This window comes from Coenobita brevimanus, chromosome 59, assembly GCF_032717465.1.
Source record: "Coenobita brevimanus isolate Jiangsu-jjx chromosome 59, ASM3271746v2, whole genome shotgun sequence".
Taxonomy (NCBI): Eukaryota; Metazoa; Arthropoda; class Malacostraca; order Decapoda; family Coenobitidae; genus Coenobita; species Coenobita brevimanus.
In genome coordinates, this window is record NC_137012.1 from 11,654,716 (window position 1) to 11,676,702 (window position 21,987).

The window sequence follows — 21,987 nt, forward strand, 5'->3', positions numbered from 1 at the left end:
CATATATTAAGTGTTTGTGATTATGTACATTGACTTTGTTAAAGTAGGTATGTGACTCGGTTCATATGTTTCATTAATGGTAGCTGTTACTAGTACTCAGTGTTATATAACGTATGTTGTGGTTATAAGAGCTAGTAGCATTATTGCCCGTGTACTGACTGGGTTGAGGTAAAATGCCATACAAGTAACTGAGTATTATTTTTCACTTTTTTTTTTTTTTTTTTTGGTTCAAGAGGATCTGTCCGTTCTCCCCTTTGGGGCTAAGATGTGAATGAATGTGTTTAAATGGATGAGTAAATGGAGAGTGTGTCGTCCTGTCTCGGCTACCTCCCATTCCTTGGGGGAAGCAGCCTAAGTATATAGATAGATAGATAGGTTCAAGATGAAGGAAAAGTACTGTACCATGTTATTAGTTTATGGTGCAGAGGTAGTACATGTTTTCGGCATACAAACTAGCAAAGGTGAATAAATTCCAGTTCTTGTGATCAGAGAGGGACTAAGATGGGACTGTTGTGATGTGGTTATGTTTGGTTAGACTCAGGCGCAATAGTGGAGTATGGTTGTGACGCAGGCAGGTTATGGAATGCCAGCTTTCTGTGCGACAGCATGATTTACAAGGTAAACCGACGTTCGCTGGGTCACATACAAGTGTGAGAAATGAATAGTAATTCGAAAAGCAGATATTAACTATTCAGACACAGTACATAGTTCGAAAAGCTGCAGTGGTTATAAGATTTATCTGAATTATGATATATTAATTGCTATTGGTGCATATTGATGTCCATAGTTCTTTACTTAGATATATATATATATATATATCTATATATATATATATATATATATATATATAATATTAATGTGACATTCCAATGCTAAGATAGTAAAAAAACTAAAAGGATTTTAAAAGTAACATTACTGATAAAACATACACTAAAATATACCCTATACTGATAAAATGTGCTTTTAAGATACGATTTTTATTTTTAAAGTGATATTTTAGTGTTTAAATATATGAAGAGCAATGTTTAAATAAAGGAAAAGTCTCTGATATTTTTGGCATATGTTCTCGTGTTTTGTTTCAACTACATCGTACTCTTCCACTTAACTTGGCCCAAATATTATTGACAGAATGACAGTACTATGCCCCTACATCATGTCCATAGAACTTCTTGATGTATGGTATGATCTAACTTTAATATGTTGTCACACCTCAGTAATGTAGATGGAGAGATGACAATTTTAGGTCAGGCTAAAAAAACAAAAAAAGTAGGACATGCACGCGGACAATCGCATTTACACAATCAGATCAGGAAAACAAAAATACAAATCTTGAACAACATACATCAAAAGATGATGGGGGACTGCTGTCGCAATATGGTGGGTGGTGTTAAGATTCGGAAAAAAATGTGAAAAAGATAATAAGCTGTTATTAAGGTCGAACCATACAGAAAAGATTGTGTGTGTGTGTGTGTGTGTGTGTGTGTGTGTGTGCGGAAACAGAGAGAGAGAGAGAGAGAGAGAGAGAGAGCGAGGAAATATCAGCTAATGAGGTATTTGGTGGATCCTGTGTTCTTAAAAGTTCACAACTCATCATGACATTTCACGCAGACGTGTGTCAGTGTATTCTAGTTGTGTAAGGGTTCATACTCATTACTCACCATAACAGTCTGAACGGAATTATGTCAGTGTACGATTTTTGTGTAGAAACCATCCTGCACTTTCCTTTGAGTGTGTGTGTGTTTTTTTTTTTTTTATGTGTCCGACTCTGGGCATAGGCTTCACAGCCTGCTATCAAGGCCCAGCAGTCCTCCTACATACCATACACCTCTACATGTCACCACTTGGGAGCTAACACCCACCGTCTATATTGAATACATGCTAGGGCTGTCTCATACAGGACTGGTGTATTGGTATTAGCGGGGGTATTTTTACGACATGTCGGCGGGTTTTCTGGTAGATCAGTAAAACCTGATTTAATGAAATTCAAATCCCTAAACTGTTCCCTGCCCCAGCCAGGATTTGAACCTTGGTCCGTTAGGAATGCAGGCCGCCTCTCTACCGATTGAGCCACCGCCTCCCCTTGGCAGTCATTACTTGATTGAATGTATTCTCATGCTCTCTAAGTTATGTCTCTAGCATTTGTTTATTTATTATTTTTAAGTGAGATACTGCTGACATTCGAACGAAACTTGCTATTACTCTGCAACCTACCAATATTCTCCATAAGAACTATTAGTGAATGTAAGATAATTAGATTAAAGAGTGAATGCAAGTAGTATCAAAGAAAAAAATGGCTTTCACAAGGAAATAAAATGAAAATAAATAACTGTGGGTAACAAGAAGCTAAAACATTGAAAGAGACGTGCCGCCCATGCCCTACCACTTCCCACAATATGATTGCTCAAACCAGCCCCCACCATTCTCCCGTCTCTTACAAGCTCCGCCCCATCTCTCTCTCTCTCTCTCTCTCTCTCTCTCTCTCTCTTCTGTCGACACTTCGTTCACCTTGCGTCGTCTCCTCTATGTACAATGTCCTTCAGTTTCCATCTTCTTCCTCTCTTTTAGCCTCAACCCTATCTTCGTCTTTCATCCTCGTCTTCCTCTGTCTCTCTTTCTTCATCTTCCATCCTCTTCGTCTCCTTCTCGTCCTCCGTCTGTCTTTTCTCCTCACTTCTCCATAAACAATTTGGACTAGCCACTCCCTGTCTCGCCTCTGCTTGCTCCTTGTCCTCTCTCTTTCTTCCTCGTTATCTCTTTCCTCTTTTCTTTTATTTACCTCATCCCTTTTTCTCTTCTTATCTTCCTAGTTTCATTTTTTTGTCCCTCTCCTTCTCTTTGGTCCCTTCCTGTCTTCATATCCTCCCTTCTTCCCTTCTTCTCTTCATTTGTTCTTTTTTTCCCATTATCTCTCAATTCACACACACACACACACACACACACACACACACACACACACACACACACACAACCGTGGTGTTGACACATTTCCCTTTTCCCGCTACTAGGGTGCCAAACTGCAACCAGATGTACAGTATCTACATTTGGGATGCCGATGATGAATGGATTAGCACATCCAGCTCGCAAGTGACTGAACCACAGATCGATTTTCGAGGTGGTCAGATTCTTGTTCATCCAGCCGTATAATTTGGGACCTGAATGTAACACAGAGTTGCGGGTTGTGTTCCAAGGAAGACTGTGAATTACGTTATGGTTCTGCATTGTATATAATGTAACAACTCTAGAAAATATTAATTACTTGTTTTGAGACGTTACTTTTGGGTATAACTGGTGGGCAAAGACAGCAGAGTGTTTGGAGGCCGGGGTTGGCGGGTACGTTGTGAGGCGGTGTTGGGGCGTGTGTGCGTGTGGCAGCACATCAGTAGCTTCCCGGCAGTGGACCAGCTCTGACTCCGCTCTTACACGTATGTTCATTCACTTTTTAGTGTCTGACTTCTTCCACTTGTTAATTTCAGTCAGCTATTATATCACATGCTTTACGTCATTAATTTTGCGAGAGGCTAGGAAATGGATTACATAATGTTTTGTGTAATGTTTGAGGATAATGAAGGGTAATGCATTAATACTAAGTCCCTAAATCCTAGCTGACTGTAATTAACGGGATTGAGTAATATATTGGATACTTTCTCAACAAAATAGCTCGTGTGCTTCTAGAACATGGAATGAAGTATTTAACAAAAACTTACACTTTTCAATGACACCTGTACATCTCTAGGCAACAAATAAAGCTTTCTACTTTCCGTCCGTTTCAGCTGAATTGTACTGAAAATGAATGAATTAGCGTTTGCCAACCCAGAGATTGTGAAGTACTACGTCAAATTCCGACCCTCTCCCCCTGCCAATCTTGCCAAGGCTGTTGTGGAGTACCTCAGGCAGGGGCAGGTAAGACAAGCAAACGAGTATTTATTCCAAAGGACCGTAACCCGTTCAAATGGAAGAAACTTTACGCACATATTTAAGTTTCTTTTCTTTTTTATTATGATCCAGATACTTATAGAGAGTTAGAGAGGAAACGGAGAAATTAGTTGGAGAGGAGCGGGGAGGCTTTGGGAAGGGAGGGGGTTGTGTAGATCAGATATTCATGCTTAGATCTTTAGTGGAGGAGTTTCTAGAGAAGGGAAAGAAGTTGTATGCGGCTTTCATGGATTTGGAGAAAGCATGTGACAGGGTGGATAGACAAGGATTGTGGAAAGTGTTAAGAATATATGGAGTAGATGGGAAGTTGTTGAATGCTGTGAAGAGTATGTACGATGGTGCGAAGGCTGCAGTGCGTGTGGATGGTGAACTAAGTGAATTTTTCTCTTTGAAAGTTGGGTTGAAACAGGGATGTGTCATGTCTCCATGGTTGTTCAATCTGTACATGGATGGGGGTAATAAAAGAGGTACAAGGTAGGGTAGTGGATGTTGGAGTGGCCCTGGTGAGAGAGGATAGTGTTTGGAAACTCCCTGTACTGTTGTTTGCAGATGATACTGTGTTGTTGAATGAAGACGAAGGGGAGCTGCAAGGCTTGGTGGATGAGTTTGAGAGAGTGTGTAAGAAACGGAATCTAAAGGTGAATGTAGGGAAGAGTAAAGTGATGGTCTTTGAGAGACGTGAAGTTAGTGAATGTACAGCGAGGTTGGATGGTGAGGAATTGGAAAATGTGAGTACGTTTAAGTACTTGGGTAGTGTGATGAGTAAGGATGGAGGTTTGGAGGGTGAAGTGCTTGAAAGGGTACAGCAGGGAAGAAAGGTTGCTGGTTCTTTGAAAGCAGTGATAAGAAACAGGGAAGTGAGCATGGAAGTGAAAAAGTTACTACATGACAGTATTGTGATACCAACTCTAACGTACGGAAGTGAAGCTTGGACATTGCTGGAAGGACACAAGTCAAGAGTGAGAGCAGTGGAAATGAGTTATTTAAGAGGAGTCTGTGGAGTCACGTGGAGAGAGGCTGACGAATGAGAATATAAAGGAGCGTTGTGGTGTTGATGTGGATGTGATAGGAAGCGTTATGAGGAACACACTGAGGTGGTTTGGCCATGTGGAGAGGATGGAGGGTGAAAGACTGACAAAGAGAGTGTATGTGAGTGAGGTGGAGGGGGGAAGAGGGAGGGGGAGGCCGAGGATGAGATGGAGGGATTGGGTGGAGAGGTATATGAGAGAGGGGGATGTGAGTTGGGAGCAGGGGAGTGAAATGGCGGGGGACAGGGCAACTTGGAGGTGATTTGTTTGTGGCCACCCCAAACGGGATTTAGGCGTCTGGCAATAGATAGACAGATAGATGTTTCGCCCGATATCGATCCACTTCATGAAGTTGTATCTTCAGTGTACATACAATATCAAAAAAATTCTTAGCACAAACAATAAGAAGAAGTACAAAAAATGGCTATAAGCTTGTTAATTTTATTCCTAAAAAATCTACAAAAGACAGTTAAATTGAAGCTCCTTTCATTTCGAGATGGCGAGTCCCATCGCGTTTAAAAACTGGATGTCATGGACATAGGGAAAAACAGAATTAGGAAAATAGATCCAGAGATGACCTATTGCACACATGAATGAGAGTATCGGTTAACTCTTTCATCACGAACATGGATAGGCAAGAGGTAAGAGTGTGCTGGTAGACAGGTGCTGCAAGAAAGCTGCAATGAAGGAGGCATGCAAGCAGACACTTCAGTCCATCAGTGACCATTGATGTGGTGATAGTAAGAAAAAAAAAAGTGCAGCGAGAAGAAGGTTAAAAGAAGTCAGTAGGAGAGGATGGGGGAAGTTAATCAGACGAAAAATATTTGACTCCACCCTTCGTAGAAGAGCTGTGTGAAGACTCCCCCTCTCCTTCGCCCCAGATGAATACAATACTCCACACCAGGGCAAATAAACCCCGGTACAGTCAACAGTGGTGTTCCTCAGGACTCTGTCCTATCACCAACTCTCTTCCTGTTATTCATCAATGTTCTTCTAAGCTGTACATCTAACCCTATCCACTCGTATGCTGATGATTCCATCCTTCACTTATCCATTAGGTTCCCGCAACATCCATCCCAGCAGTTACTTCAACAAACAAGGGATGAGGCTATGGCACTCCTGTCTGACTTTGCTTGTATCTCTGACTTGGGTAAAAATAATCTGGTTGTTTTTAATGCATCAAAGACTCAGTTTTTACCCCCATCAACCCGACAGAATCTTCCACAGGAGTACCCACTAAAATTTAATAATATCCAGCATCATCCTTGAACATGTTTGGAGTTTCATTCACTCGGGATTTATCTTGGAAAGATCATATTACATCTCTGGTAAAATCTGCTTCCAAGAAATTAGGTGTGCTAAGCCAACTCTGTACCTTCTTTACCCCTGCACAGTTGTTGACTTTATACATGGGATTTATTTGCCCCTGTATGGAGTACAACTCTCATGTGTGGAGAGGCTCCCCACATACAGCTCTTCTTAGTAGGGTGGAATCAAAGGCTTTTCGTCTCATTAATCTGCTCCTCTTACTGGCTCCCTTCAGCCTCTGTCTCTTTGCCACACTGTTGCCTCTTTATCTCTTCTATCGCTACTTCAATGGTCATTGCTCCTCTTAACTGTCTGCTTGCATCCCTCCTCTACAACATCTAGCAATAAACTCTCATCCCTTTTCTGTCCAACTCTCTAATGCAAGGGTTAATCGTTACTCCCAATCCTTCATTTATGTAACAGGTCAACTTTGGAACTGTCTCCCTTTTTCTGTATTTCCTACTTCCTATGATCTTCAGTCTTTCAAACGCAGTATGTCCTGGCATCTGGAAATGAACAGATCTTGAATTTGGCTCTCTTTTGTATTTTTTTTTTTTTTTTTTTTTTAGAAGGAACTCTTTTGTATGCTCGTAGCTTTTGTTTCCTTCTTCCTCGCATAAAAAAAAAAAAAAAGGCTCTGCATAGATTACGTGCAGAAATGGTATTAAGTAGGCATATCGAAAAATAAAATGCAAAGAAAGACTTGCTAAGAAACCTTAATTGACGAGAATACAGGTATTAGAAGACGACTCACTGCCTATTCTTTATAAGAAATCCTCACTAGGATAAATACAATCGCCAGGATGTAGTAGGAATGGAAAAAAAAAAAAACGCCGACTGACTCAGATGATATAGAATAACCCACTCCGTATGGCAACACCACTTCCACCCGGCAGCCATTATGGATTCTGGTGCTGCCACACAATGTAAACAAGCTACATAGTTTTGAAAGTTATCAAGATATGTCAATGATTCTTAGACATACGAGAATGTTTAATCCAGTACAAAAAGTCTTTCAACCAGGATTATCTTTAAAAATTTAAAAAAATAGAAAATAATAGGGATTAGTAGCATGTCTAGATATATATGGTACGCTTTCCGTCCACGTCCGAGTGATGCCAACCATTCTCTGATTTTGCCTACGTTTCTGTTTTACTCCACAGAGGCTAAGTTTTCTTTTGCTTATTGCTCCTTACTATTCTCCTCTGTGTCATTTAAATTATTCAAATACCACCATGATCATCATAAAAAATACAAATTGGTTTTAACTACCCATATCAAACATAAATCACTAAGGCAGAGGTATTAGGGAACCTCCTTAACAAAATAGAATGCAGACCTAAGACTCCTACCGTATAATGCACTGTGATGAATAAAATCATTCGTTATCTGACACTGAATACGGGAGGCCTGACCAATACTCTGCATATCCGAACTTACTCTAACTTTGCCTGCCTCATTCTGCTCTACTGCCTGTATGCCCGATTACTTCTCTACCTGCCTTCCTGCTCATGCTTCCTACCCACCTGTTTGCCTGCCTACTTGCATGCCCATTTTCTCTGTCAACCTGCCTGCTCATTCTGCTTACCTTCCTGTTACCTGTCTGCCCATCCTGCCTGCATACCTGCCTGCCCACCTACCTGTCCATTCTTTCTGCCTGCTACCTGCCTGCTCATTCTATCTATTCATTTTGTCTGCATGCCTGCCCACCCATTGTCTCCTTGCCTGCTCATACTGCCTGCATGCTTTTCTCCCTACCTTCACAGCCACTCCAGCCAATTGACACTGATGCAATACATTATAAAACTTTGTCCTTTTGCTTTTGTTTCCCATGGGCGGGCCCGTGGAATGTACAGTCGGCCACAGGAATAAGTACACACATTTTACCCGTAGGGTGTGTATCTAACCTGGTAACACCTGTGCTGTGCATCCAGACGGACGATGAAACTCTGCTCACCCACCAACCCTGCTGTTACCCCCCCATCCCCACCTTCAACCATTCACTCCCACCCTCCCTAGTCATGCTTATGAAGTCAGTTTACCCACACTAAATTGGTATATATAGTCTGTATTATAACTGAAACTATTCTGCTGTTTTATTGTCTCCATGGTGTCACCAACGTCTTTTTTGGACTGTAAAAATAATTAGTTGCTGTTAACGTCAAATTTTACGGCTTAGGCTTAGCTCCGATGTAATCAAGGGATTCAGTTATCTCCCAATAAAGGCGCTATCTGACAAAGCAAGGTAATGCAATACTACTACTAATACCGCTCTACAGTTCCCTTCGTAAAATCGCTTCACTATTCCAAACGTCTCTGAAGTGAGAAACAGTGACTATGATCATGCATCTATAAATACTTTGATATCAGCAACATACTATAATATTTGTCACTCATGCCACTGTTATCGTAGTGTCGGTAAAGGGAAAACTGAAAATGCTGTTACAGTGGACTACTGCTTTGCAACATTAAAGGTAATTGATATGGCCTCACGGTAAATGAAATGTATGCTGTTACAGGTGGGTTCGCACCTAGCGAACAAAACAACTGCTGGCGAAAGAAGTGCATACTCCTTACTTTCTCTGAGTTCAACTACAGCTGACAACCAGTGGATCCATATCTCAAGTGGTTAGGCGTGTTTATTACAGTAGTTAGTGCTCCTCATCCGTCAACACATCAATGGAAGGCCTATTCGCTAGTTACTTGTTCCTGTTCGTTTAATAACTGTGGACCTCACGCTGGTGAAACATTCAGAACGCATAATCTAAGACAAATACAAGTTGTATCCTTTATTTATATATCACGATCATACGTATTATAGGACGTCCAGTCCTGATATTAGTGCCATTCTTATCGTAGACACACAGGGCAATGTGTCAGCACCCAGGGTTTTAAAGGACACAGAACACAATTGCAAGATAGCTTTATTAGGCATATATATATATAATATGTAAAGTATACCCCAGAGCAACAAAATGATTTATTAAATGAATGAATTCCCAGAACCAAACAATGGATAGTTAATAGAAAGCAAATAAAACCTTAGGCCCTACCCCATAGATATCATTATTTTACTCAGATGAGAGCCATCCAGCAGCCTCATAACCATCTCTCCCAACCGATATCAATATCTGGTCCATCCACCGTCGTTAGCGATGACGTCACGTAGTCTATTGGGGACGGAGGCTACGTGATTGTAGACGATCTGCTGATTTGCCCGGAACAGCTCCCACTCGGAGAAGGTATGCTGGAGGAGCTGCCGTGAGGATCTTTCTTGCCCTGTGATCCAAGAGTTGACATTGGTCCCCCAACAGTTTTCCAGTGGGTTTAGGTCACATGCCTTACTTGGCCAGTTCAGCAGATCAATATCTTGTTGCTCAGCAAACCATCTCCGAACGACCCTGGCTGTGTGAATTGGGCAGTTGTCCTGCAAAGCGTAGTTTATATTATGCACCATAAATTACATACTATCATTTTATATATATATATATATATATATATATAAATATATATATATATATATATATATATATATATATATATATTCGTTGACATACTGCTGGGCAAAACGAAGACAGTTGATCCGATGTCGTTCGTTTAATAATCCTTTAGTGGCAGGGACTCTGTGGTGCACTCCATCACTGTGAAGCCGACGGCGTATAGTTTGAGTGGAGACATCTAGGCCAAGACTGTCCCGAATTGCAGCTGCATTTGTGAATGGATTATCCGTTACTGCATTCACCATTCTCCTGTCATCTTCAGGTGTAGTTTTTCTCGGACCCCCAGGTCCCGAAGATCACCTTCCTCCTCCCATCGTCTGCACCACTTGTAGACTGTTTTCCTTGTTACTCCTACTTCCCTTGCTATGTCGGAAATAGAAAGTCCACTTTCCCTCATTCCAATAATTCTTCCTCTGAGGGCTGCTTTATCCTGTATGTGTTCCATTATTGATCTAAGGTGCTTCTTTCTCATGGGTTAGCTGTGGTCTGGCCCATGGTCCTGTTCTGTATCTCCCACCTCGACTCGGATTGAGGATTCAAAGCATTTAATAGAGATATTGGTGGAAGTCAAGACGTGGAGGAGGGAAGGAGGAGAGGCTGGTATGGGAGGGGGGGGGGGCATAAAACGAGAGGGAGAGAGGTGGAGGAGGGGGAGCGCAGTGAATAGTTACTACCATGAAAATAACATAAGATAATAAGAGGGTAAGGCTTTTACAATAGGCCTAAAACCCTTTAGAGAAAATCCTTAACAGTATCTTTATACAATACCAACAACACACACACACATAAACTATCCCTGGTCTGCCGGAATTGATAAGGCAACACAAACATAATGCATTTTCATGAATATCATCCATGAGACGCATACCAAACATCTCTTATCTCTGTTTTCCGTTAAACTTTTATTTCCTCCTCTGCTTTTACTGGTAAAGATTAGGCTAGGGCAAAGGTAGGGGAGGGGAGGGACCCGTACGACAACTTCATTCCCGTTCGGCAGACAGCAGTTAATACCATGAGATATAATAATTATGTTACTTATAATAATACAAGTCACTGGTTAAATAATCCTTACAAATTTGTTCATAACATATATGTATGAATAAAACAAATTGCAGATTTATTTAATTTATTTCAGCACTTCTGCTACAGACAGTGTTACCAGATGTTTCACACACACGCGAAACGTAGGTGTTTACTTTTTCCGTGGCCGACTGTACACATGCTGGGGTATGAAGGGAAGGACTATGATAAATCTGGTGAATGAAATGGTTAACGGGGTCGTTGCTAAGTAGGCACAAAATATACGTCGATATTTCGTCACAATTACAGTATATCACTGAAGTATGAATATATGTAGGACAAAAGTACTGTAGATATGAAATAACGCAGAAATAATAAGGCAAGGGACTGCAAGGGAGGTCGTTGCTTTGTGGGGACAAATAAAAGTTGAGATCTGTTTGCATGTGATTGAAATGTAAATGGCGTAAGAACTATATGGAATGAATAAAATATGGAATCGGACAAGTGTGGGATCGTCATGCTGGAGCTCCACAGTGTACAGTAATGTATGTATTGTTGGAGTGGTAGCTCAGTGTTTATTTTGACTGTTTGGAGGAGTGTGCGAACAGTGACGGTGTTTTGGTGAGAACGGTGGACAGGCTAGGGGATCAGTCACATAATAACTCAGCGTGAGGCAAGGAGGCTCACTTAACAGAGATGAATCCACCCTCTGACCTTAGAGAGGAGACTCTAATTCCATGCATTGCTGGGAGGACCATGGCAGCAAAGGTTGTGAGGCAAATTTAGTGGTTCCACGTCCGGAGGGTTTAGCCCTCGTGACTCGCCGGGACACGGGGAGGGGGATGTTTTCCTCAACTGTTCATCCATCGTGGTCCCCAACCTTGCCCTCTCTGTACCCTCTGTTGCTGCTGGCGAGGAGGTGGAGTTTGTCGTAGGGGAGGATGCCAAGGAACCTGCAGCTGCCTCTGGCACTGGCCCTGCAGGCCAGGCAGTGCAGGGCTCTCACCACGCCGCACCGCCCTCCTCCGTCGTCGGTGTCGGCATCAGTCCCCACTTATTGCCCCTGCCACCTCTGCCTCTACCATCATCGCCATGTGTGTGGAGGTTGCCAAGGCCTTCTCAGGGGGAGATTGGCCAGCACCAGCCTGTCATCTTCCAGGCCAAGGGGCTTCCTGCCATCTCCATTCCCGAATCTTTTTCCTCCACACTCGTGATGTAGAGGAGGCCTGGGAAGGAGGCCCCTCCTCGTCATCATCATCATCGTCATCCTGGGCCCTTATCAACCCTGACCTCCTTGGTCCTGTGGGTGCTGCAGCTGCAGTCCTCCACTCCCCAGACGAGGATCTAGCTGTCAGGGCATGCCATCTTGTGCCAGTCTGACTCTCAGCCCCTACCTGATGTTCCCATGTAGGTTGGCGATGTTGAAGCCTCGTTGCCATCTGAGGTTTCTGCTCCTGGTGCCCCTGTGTATTCCATGGTGCCTCCTGCTGTGCCCCCTCCTCCATCAGTGGGGCAGGCATCAGGGAGTTCTAGGTCCTGTAGGTCGGCCCAGCAACTTTCCTGGGGCGACTTTGCTCCCGTCCCCAGCACAGCCTGGATGTTTTGGAGAACCAGCTGTGCCACTATGAGGGCTCGGCGGCAGTGGAGTCTGACGAGCTGGAGTTTGCGAAGGGGGACTTCCGGCAGGCCTTGCTCTCCTTCACCGAGCTGCGCCAGGGGTCCCTCCAGGCTGCTACTGTCTCAGAGGAGTGTCGTACCCTTTTCTACACCCTTGGGGCTTTGGAGTCGCCTCTCTCCGCTGGTCCTGGCTCCAACTCCAACTCTGACTCACGTGCCTCCATCATTTAGCCAGCCTTCAGCCACCAGTCTATCTGCCACTGCCTCTCTGGCCTCCTGCTCATGATTTGTGCCCTGCCTATATTATCTATCTATCTATCTATCTATATGTATGGATATGGTGATGAGAGAAGTAAAAGCACGATTAACGGAGAGGGGGATGGCGTTGGTAATGAATGGTGATGGATGGAAAATCTCAAATTTGTGGTATGCTGATGATGCAGTGCTACTTGCAAATACCGGACAAGAACTTGGTAGACTCGTGCAGAGATTTGCTGATGTCTGTGAGCATCGTGCCTTGAGAGTAAATGTAGAAAAGAGTAAAGTGATTGTTAATGAGAGAGACGGTGACTCCCAGTGCGATGTTACAGTGAATGGAGAGAGACTGGAATCGTGAGAGTTCAAATATCTGGATATAGTGAGATGTAAGAGAGAAAAATGTGCAAAAGAAGTGGAAAGCACAGCGACACAAGGGAGGAAAGTAGCTGGTGCAATGAAGGCAATGATAAGAAACAGAGGTTTGAGTGTTGCGGCTTCACGAGGCCAACTTTAACATATGGATGTGAGACTCTGATGTGGCATGAAAATGAAAAGTCATGAGTGAGAGTAGTGGAGATGGGACTGCTGAGGAATGTATCTGGAGTACAGAGAGTGGATAGGATACGAAATAATGTGTATCACGAAATATGTGGAGTGAGGAAGTTTGTGGACACCAGAATAGAAGAGAGTGTACTGAGATGGTATGGTCATGTGGAAAGAATGGATGAAAATAGTGGTGAAAAAGGTACATCTGAGAGAATCTAAAAGAGGGAGGAGGCGTGGTAGGCCAAGGAGAAGGTAGAGCGATATGGTGGATACGTGTATGAGGAAAAGGTTTGGAAGCTGGTGAGACCATGGGACTGACAAGAGATCGAGATGGCTGGATGAATATTGTGAGGAGAATTGCATGGTCAGGGATTTGGTACCCTTTTTTAACGTGACAGCATCCGGACTGACTCTATCGGATACGTTTATGTGAAGCTGCAGAAGGTGGTGAATGTTTTTGGCGTATCAGATGGGGCCAGGATACCGGGGCATGAATGTTCAGCACATGGAAATGAGGTCCATTGAATTGGGCAAATTTGGGCTGTCGGGACATTGCTACTCCCCACCCTGCCCTAGGTATAGGAAAGGAGGTCCAGATGATGATGATGATGATGATGATGATGTATATATGTATAGCCTATATCTATATGACTTTTTGCTTTTGTGTCTTGGGGTGTGTCTTGTATATTTGAGTACCTTTTGTACTGACAATGGACGTTTTGACTTAATGGCCACATATGGCCGATGGCCATATATTCAAGAAAGAAGAAGTGGCTCACTCACCCAGGTGTTTACCCGAAGACTTGGGCCTGGCTATGCGGAGTTAACATGGGTCTTTCTGTCCAAGTGTGTCCACAATAAGGAATGATGTGATCTAAGAAGTGAATCTGTGTGTATGTTTTATAGGACATATATTAAGTGTTTGTGATTATGTACATTGACTTTGTTAAAGTAGGTATGTGACTCGGTTCATATGTTTCATTAATGGTAGCTGTTACTAGTACTCAGTGTTATATAACGTATGTTGTGGTTATAAGAGCTAGTAGCATTATTGCCCGTGTACTGACTGGGTTGAGGTAAAATGCCATACAAGTAACTGAGTATTATTTTTCACTTTTTTTTTTTTTTTTTTTTGGTTCAAGAGGATCTGTCCGTTCTCCCCTTTGGGGCTAAGATGTGAATGAATGTGTTTAAATGGATGAGTAAATGGAGAGTGTGTCGTCCTGTCTCGGCTACCTCCCATTCCTTGGGGGAAGCAGCCTAAGTATATAGATAGATAGATAGGTTCAAGATGAAGGAAAAGTACTGTACCATGTTATTAGTTTATGGTGCAGAGGTAGTACATGTTTTCGGCATACAAACTAGCAAAGGTGAATAAATTCCAGTTCTTGTGATCAGAGAGGGACTAAGATGGGACTGTTGTGATGTGGTTATGTTTGGTTAGACTCAGGCGCAATAGTGGAGTATGGTTGTGACGCAGGCAGGTTATGGAATGCCAGCTTTCTGTGCGACAGCATGATTTACAAGGTAAACCGACGTTCGCTGGGTCACATACAAGTGTGAGAAATGAATAGTAATTCGAAAAGCAGATATTAACTATTCAGACACAGTACATAGTTCGAAAAGCTGCAGTGGTTATAAGATTTATCTGAATTATGATATATTAATTGCCATTGGTGCATATTGATGTCCATAGTTCTTTACTTATATATATATATATATATATATATATATATATATATATATATATATATATATATATATATATATATATATATATATATAATATTAATGTGACATTCCAATGCTAAGATAGTAAAAAAACTAAAAGGATTTTAAAAGTAACATTACTGATAAAACATACACTAAAATATACCCTATACTGATAAAATGTGCTTTTAAGATACGATTTTTATTTTTAAAGTGATATTTTAGTGTTTAAATATATGAAGAGCAATGTTTAAATAAAGGAAAAGTCTCTGATATTTTTGGCATATGTTCTCGTGTTTTGTTTCAACTACATCGTACTCTTCCACTTAACTTGGCCCAAATATTATTGACAGAATGACAGTACTATGCCCCTACATCATGTCCATAGAACTTCTTGATGTATGGTATGATCTAACTTTAATATGTTGTCACACCTCAGTAATGTAGATGGAGAGATGACAATTTTAGGTCAGGCTAAAAAAAAAAAAAAAGTAGGACATGCACGCGGACAATCGCATTTACACAATCAGATCAGGAAAACAAAAATACAAATCTTGAACAACATACATCAAAAGATGATGGGGGACTGCTGTCGCAATATGGTGGGTGGTGTTAAGATTCGGAAAAAAATGTGAAAAAGATAATAAGCTGTTATTAAGGTCGAACCATACAGAAAAGATTGTGTGTGTGTGTGTGTGTGTGTGTGTGTGTGTGTGTGTGTGTGTGTGTGTGTGTGTGTGCGGAAACAGAGAGAGAGAGAGAGAGAGAGAGAGAGAGAGAGAGAGCGAGGAAATATCAGCTAATGAGGTATTTGGTGGATCCTGTGTTCTTAAAAGTTCACAACTCATCATGACATTTCACGCAGACGTGTGTAAGTGTATTCTAGCTGTGTAGGGGTTCATACTCATTACTCACCATAACAGTCTGAACGGAATTATGTCAGTGTACGATTTTTGTGTAGAAACCATCGTGCACGTTCCTTTGAGTGTGTGTGTGTTTTTTTTTTATGTGTCCGACTCTGGGCATAGGCTTCACAGCCTGCTATCAAGGCCCAGCAGTCCTCCTACATACCATACACCTCTACATGTCACCACTTGGGAGCTAACACCCACCGTCTATATTGAATACATGCTAGGGCTGTCTCATACAGGACTGGTGTATTGGTATTAGCGGGGGTATTTTTACGACATGTCGGCGGGTTTTCTGGTAGATCAGTAAAACCTGATTTAATGAAATTCAAATCCCTAAACTGTTCCCTGCCCCAGCCAGGATTTGAACCTTGGTCCGTTAGGAATGCAGGCCGCCTCTCTACCGATTGAGCCACCGCCTCCCCTTGGCAGTCATTACTTGATTGAATGTATTCTCATGCTCTCTAAGTTATGTCTCTAGCATTTGTTTATTTATTATTTTTAAGTGAGATACTGCTGACATTCGAACGAAACTTGCTATTACTCTGCAACCTACCAATATTCTCCATAAGAACTATTAGTGAATGTAAGATAATTAGATTAAAGAGTGAATGCAAGTAGTATCAAAGAAAAAAATGGCTTTCACAAGGAAATAAAATGAAAATAAATAACTGTGGGTAACAAGAAGCTAAAACATTGAAAGAGACGTGCCGCCCATGCCCTACCACTTCCCACAATATGATTGCTCAAACCAGCCCCCACCATTCTCCCGTCTCTTACAAGCTCCGCCCCATCTCTCTCTCTCTCTCTCTCTCTCTCTCTCTCTCTCTTCTGTCGACACTTCGTTCACCTTGCGTCGTCTCCTCTATGTACAATGTCCTTCAGTTTCCATCTTCTTCCTCTCTTTTAGCCTCAACCCTATCTTCGTCTTTCATCCTCGTCTTCCTCTGTCTCTCTTTCTTCATCTTCCATCCTCTTCGTCTCCTTCTCGTCCTCCGTCTGTCTTTTCTCCTCACTTCTCCATAAACAATTTGGACTAGCCACTCCCTGTCTCGCCTCTGCTTGCTCCTTGTCCTCTCTCTTTCTTCCTCGTTATCTCTTTCCTCTTTTCTTTTATTTACCTCATCCCTTTTTCTCTTCTTATCTTCCTAGTTTCATTTTTTTGTCCCTCTCCTTCTCTTTGGTCCCTTCCTGTCTTCATATCCTCCCTTCTTCCCTTCTTCTCTTCATTTGTTCTTTTTTTCCCATTATCTCTCAATTCACACACACACACACACACACACACACACACACACACACACACACACACACACACACAGCCGTGGTGTTGACACATTTCCCTTTTCCCGCTACTAGGGTGCCAAACTGCAACCAGATGTACAGTACCTACATTTGGGATGCCGATGATGAATGGATTAGCACATCCAGCTCGCAAGTGACTGAACCACAGATCGATTTTCGAGGTGGTCAGATTCTTGTTCATCCAGCCGTATAATTTGGGACCTGAATGTAACACAGAGTTGCGGGTTGTGTTCCAAGGAAGACTGTGAATTACGTTATGGTTCTGCATTGTATATAATGTAACAACTCTAGAAAATATTAATTACTTGTTTTGAGACGTTACTTTTGGGTATAACTGGTGGGCAAAGACAGCAGAGTGTTTGGAGGCCGGGGTTGGCGGGTACGTTGTGAGGCGGTGTTGGGGCGTGTGTGCGTGTGGCAGCACATCAGTAGCTTCCCGGCAGTGGACCAGCTCTGACTCCGCTCTTACACGTATGTTCATTCACTTTTTAGTGTCTGACTTCTTCCACTTGTTAATTTCAGTCAGCTATTATATCACATGCTTTACGTCATTAATTTTGCGAGAGGCTAGGAAATGGATTACATAATGTTTTGTGTAATGTTTGAGGATAATGAAGGGTAATGCATTAGCACTAAGTCCCTAAATCCTAGCTGACTGTAATTAACGGGATTGAGTAATATATTGGATACTTTCTCAACAAAATAGCTCGTGTGCTTCTAGAACATGGAATGAAGTATTTAACAAAAACTTACACTTTTCAATGACACCTGTACATCTCTAGGCAACAAATAAAGCTTTCTACTTTCCGTCCGTTTCAGCTGAATTGTACTGAAAATGAATGAATTAGCGTTTGCCAACCCAGAGATTGTGAAGTACTACGTCAAATTCCGACCCTCTCCCCCTGCCAATCTTGCCAAGGCTGTTGTGGAGTACCTCAGGCAGGGGCAGGTAAGACAAGCAAACGAGTATTTATTCCAAAGGACCGTAACCCGTTCAAATGGAAGAAACTTTACGCACATATTTAAGTTTCTTTTCTTTTTATTATGATCCAGATACTTATAGAGAGTTAGAGAGGAAACGGAGAAATTAGTTGGAGAGGAGCGGGGAGGCTTTGGGAAGGGAGGGGGTTGTGTAGATCAGATATTCATGCTTAGATCTTTAGTGGAGGAGTTTCTAGAGAAGGGAAAGAAGTTGTATGCGGCTTTCATGGATTTGGAGAAAGCATGTGACAGGGTGGATAGACAAGGATTGTGGAAAGTGTTAAGAATATATGGAGTAGATGGGAAGTTGTTGAATGCTGTGAAGAGTATGTACGATGGTGCGAAGGCTGCAGTGCGTGTGGATGGTGAACTAAGTGAATTTTTCTCTTTGAAAGTTGGGTTGAAACAGGGATGTGTCATGTCTCCATGGTTGTTCAATCTGTACATGGATGGGGGTAATAAAAGAGGTACAAGGTAGGGTAGTGGATGTTGGAGTGGCCCTGGTGAGAGAGGATAGTGTTTGGAAACTCCCTGTACTGTTGTTTGCAGATGATACTGTGTTGTTGAATGAAGACGAAGGGGAGCTGCAAGGCTTGGTGGATGAGTTTGAGAGAGTGTGTAAGAAACGGAATCTAAAGGTGAATGTAGGGAAGAGTAAAGTGATGGTCTTTGAGAGACGTGAAGTTAGTGAATGTACAGCGAGGTTGGATGGTGAGGAATTGGAAAATGTGAGTACGTTTAAGTACTTGGGTAGTGTGATGAGTAAGGATGGAGGTTTGGAGGGTGAAGTGCTTGAAAGGGTACAGCAGGGAAGAAAGGTTGCTGGTTCTTTGAAAGCAGTGATAAGAAACAGGGAAGTGAGCATGGAAGTGAAAAAGTTACTACATGACAGTATCGTGATACCAACTCTAACGTACGGAAGTGAAGCTTGGACATTGCTGGAAGGACACAAGTCAAGAGTGAGAGCAGTGGAAATGAGTTATTTAAGAGGAGTCTGTGGAGTCACGTGGAGAGAGGCTGACGAATGAGAATATAAAGGAGCGTTGTGGTGTTGATGTGGATGTGATAGGAAGCGTTATGAGGAACACACTGAGGTGGTTTGGCCATGTGGAGAGGATGGAGGGTGAAAGACTGACAAAGAGAGTGTATGTGAGTGAGGTGGAGGGGGGAAGAGGGAGGGGGAGGCCGAGGATGAGATGGAGGGATTGGGTGGAGAGGTATATGAGAGAGGGGGATGTGAGTTGGGAGCAGGGGAGTGAAATGGCGGGGGACAGGGCAACTTGGAGGTGATTTGTTTGTGGCCACCCCAAACGGGATTTAGGCGTCTGGCAATAGATAGACAGATAGATGTTTCGCCCGATATCGATCCACTTCATGAAGTTGTATCTTCAGTGTACATACAATATCAAAAAAATTCTTAGCACAAACAATAAGAAGAAGTACAAAAAATGGCTATAAGCTTGTTAATTTTATTCCTAAAAAATCTACAAAAGACAGTTAAATTGAAGCTCCTTTCATTTCGAGATGGCGAGTCCCATCGCGTTTAAAAACTGGATGTCATGGACATAGGGAAAAACAGAATTAGGAAAATAGATCCAGAGATGACCTATTGCACACATGAATGAGAGTATCGGTTAACTCTTTCATCACGAACATGGATAGGCAAGGGGTAAGAGTGTGCTGGTAGACAGGTGCTGCAAGAAAGCTGCAATGAAGGAGGCATGCAAGCAGACACTTCAGTCCATCAGTGACCATTGATGTGGTGATAGTAAGAAAAAAAAAAGTGCAGCGAGAAGAAGGTTAAAAGAAGTCAGTAGGAGAGGATGGGGGAAGTTAATCAGACGAAAAATATTTGACTCCACCCTTCGTAGAAGAGCTGTGTGAAGACTCCCCCTCTCCTTCGCCCCAGATGAATACAATACTCCACACCAGGGCAAATAAACCCCGGTACAGTCAACAGCTGTGTGGGGGTAAAGAGGGCGAGGAATCAGCTAACACACCCAGTCCCTTGCAAGCGGATTCTGCAAGAGGGCTAATATGATCTTTCTATGATAGGTCCTAAGAGAATGAACCCAAGTTTCTTGTAAGATGAGGATGGACTCAGCTGTATATTGTTAATATTAAAGATGTTTCTGCGGAAGATTCTGGCTGTTTGAAATAATATGTAGGAACTGAGTTTTTGATTCACTGAATGCAACATGATTGTTGGTGTAATTTCTTAGATATGAAACAAAAAACCAATGTGACTCATTCAAAGTGACAAGTGGATAAAATGGATGAGAGGACAACACAGGTATGAGCTTAACCCTTCTTATTCCATTACTCCTGTGCCCGTAGTAGCAAGGGACATGTGCCTCTGTGTGGGCCTATCTGTCTGTCTGTCTGTCTGTCTGTCTCAACATAGTTTTGATTTGATCTAAACCAAACCTGGTGGATGTTTCAGCCTTTTGTTACTGAGAAAAGTGGGCCAAGGGTCCAGGTCACATATTAATCTCAACATACATCAAGGATTAAGAAATTCGACTTGGAGAACACATGGTAAAATATTAAAGTCACAGAGCATAAATAATTGCTCGGACTTTAGGCAAATCGTAGAGTGCGAATGTTGAAGAGTCTAAATGCTTCTTGTTGTTCATGTGTCTTTCAGGGATTTTTATTGAGCCTGGGAAAGAATTTTCTAATTGGAGTTAGGTACTCTTCCTTAGAGTCTCTATACGACAAGCTTTCCCAGTGTAAAACGGTCTAGATGTAACAAGAACAATTATAAAAAAGAAAGAAAAAGAAAAAAATTCATAAGGATCAGGTCTACAATTCTTTGACATTTCGGCATCATATATCCCGGATCAGGGAAAATTACAAAGCGGGCATTGTATTGTCCAACTTATTAGGGAAATACAAAACTTAGCACTCTTAGGCTCCTATGACTGTATCACAATTGAATAGAGTCGTCTGCCTTTAAGTGGAAAACAATAGAGATGTTCCAACGATGAGAAGATTGGTGATATTACCGTATCACTTATGAATTCTCTGTACTCTCCAATGAATAAAATCGTATGAAGTTTGCCGTAATAGCTTATTATCAGGGTTTAAGAAACTGTATTTGTAATTTAGTTGAAATGTAATTAAGTATGAAAATATAGACACTGTGAAAGTAACTAGAAATGGAAAAAATTATGACAATTATAATTTCAGTTTTAAATGACTATCATGCAATTGAATTTTAATTGGAGTTGTGAATTCAGTTCCCCGATTAAATTTTGAAATCACCCGCCATCATGACCACGGTCATGATACTGAATGGATACACTTGTGATGCTGCAATTTTATAGGAATGTTGGTAGAGGAGAAAGTCAGGTATTTTTGCTTTACTTCCCGCATTACTTCGAAGTTATTGGTTATTTACATCATGTCTGTACGTCCTCAGTATGAACTGAAGGTGTTGATTGGTATCTCTCTGTAAGCACACAGTGTAGTTAAAGGTTTCTGAAAATCAAGCTAGAAATTTAGGGAGCCAACTGAATTATTCAAGCCATTGTGTTGAATGACATTATTAACCAATACAAAGTGAGATATTCATCAACACCATTTGGAGGAGGCGGTGGCTCAATCTGTATAGAGGTGGTCAGTAGGACAGGCGGGGGCAGGGAACAGTTTAAGGACTTGAATTTAATAAAATCAGACTTCGCTGATCTACCAGAAGACATGCCGACATGTCGTCAAAACACCACCGCTAATAACAATACACCAGTCCTGTATGAGACAGCCCTAGCATGTGTTCAATTTGGACGGTGTGTGATAGCACCGAAATGATGACATGTGGAGGTGTATGGTATGCAAAAGGACTACTGGTCCTTGGGAGCAGGCTGTAAACCCTAT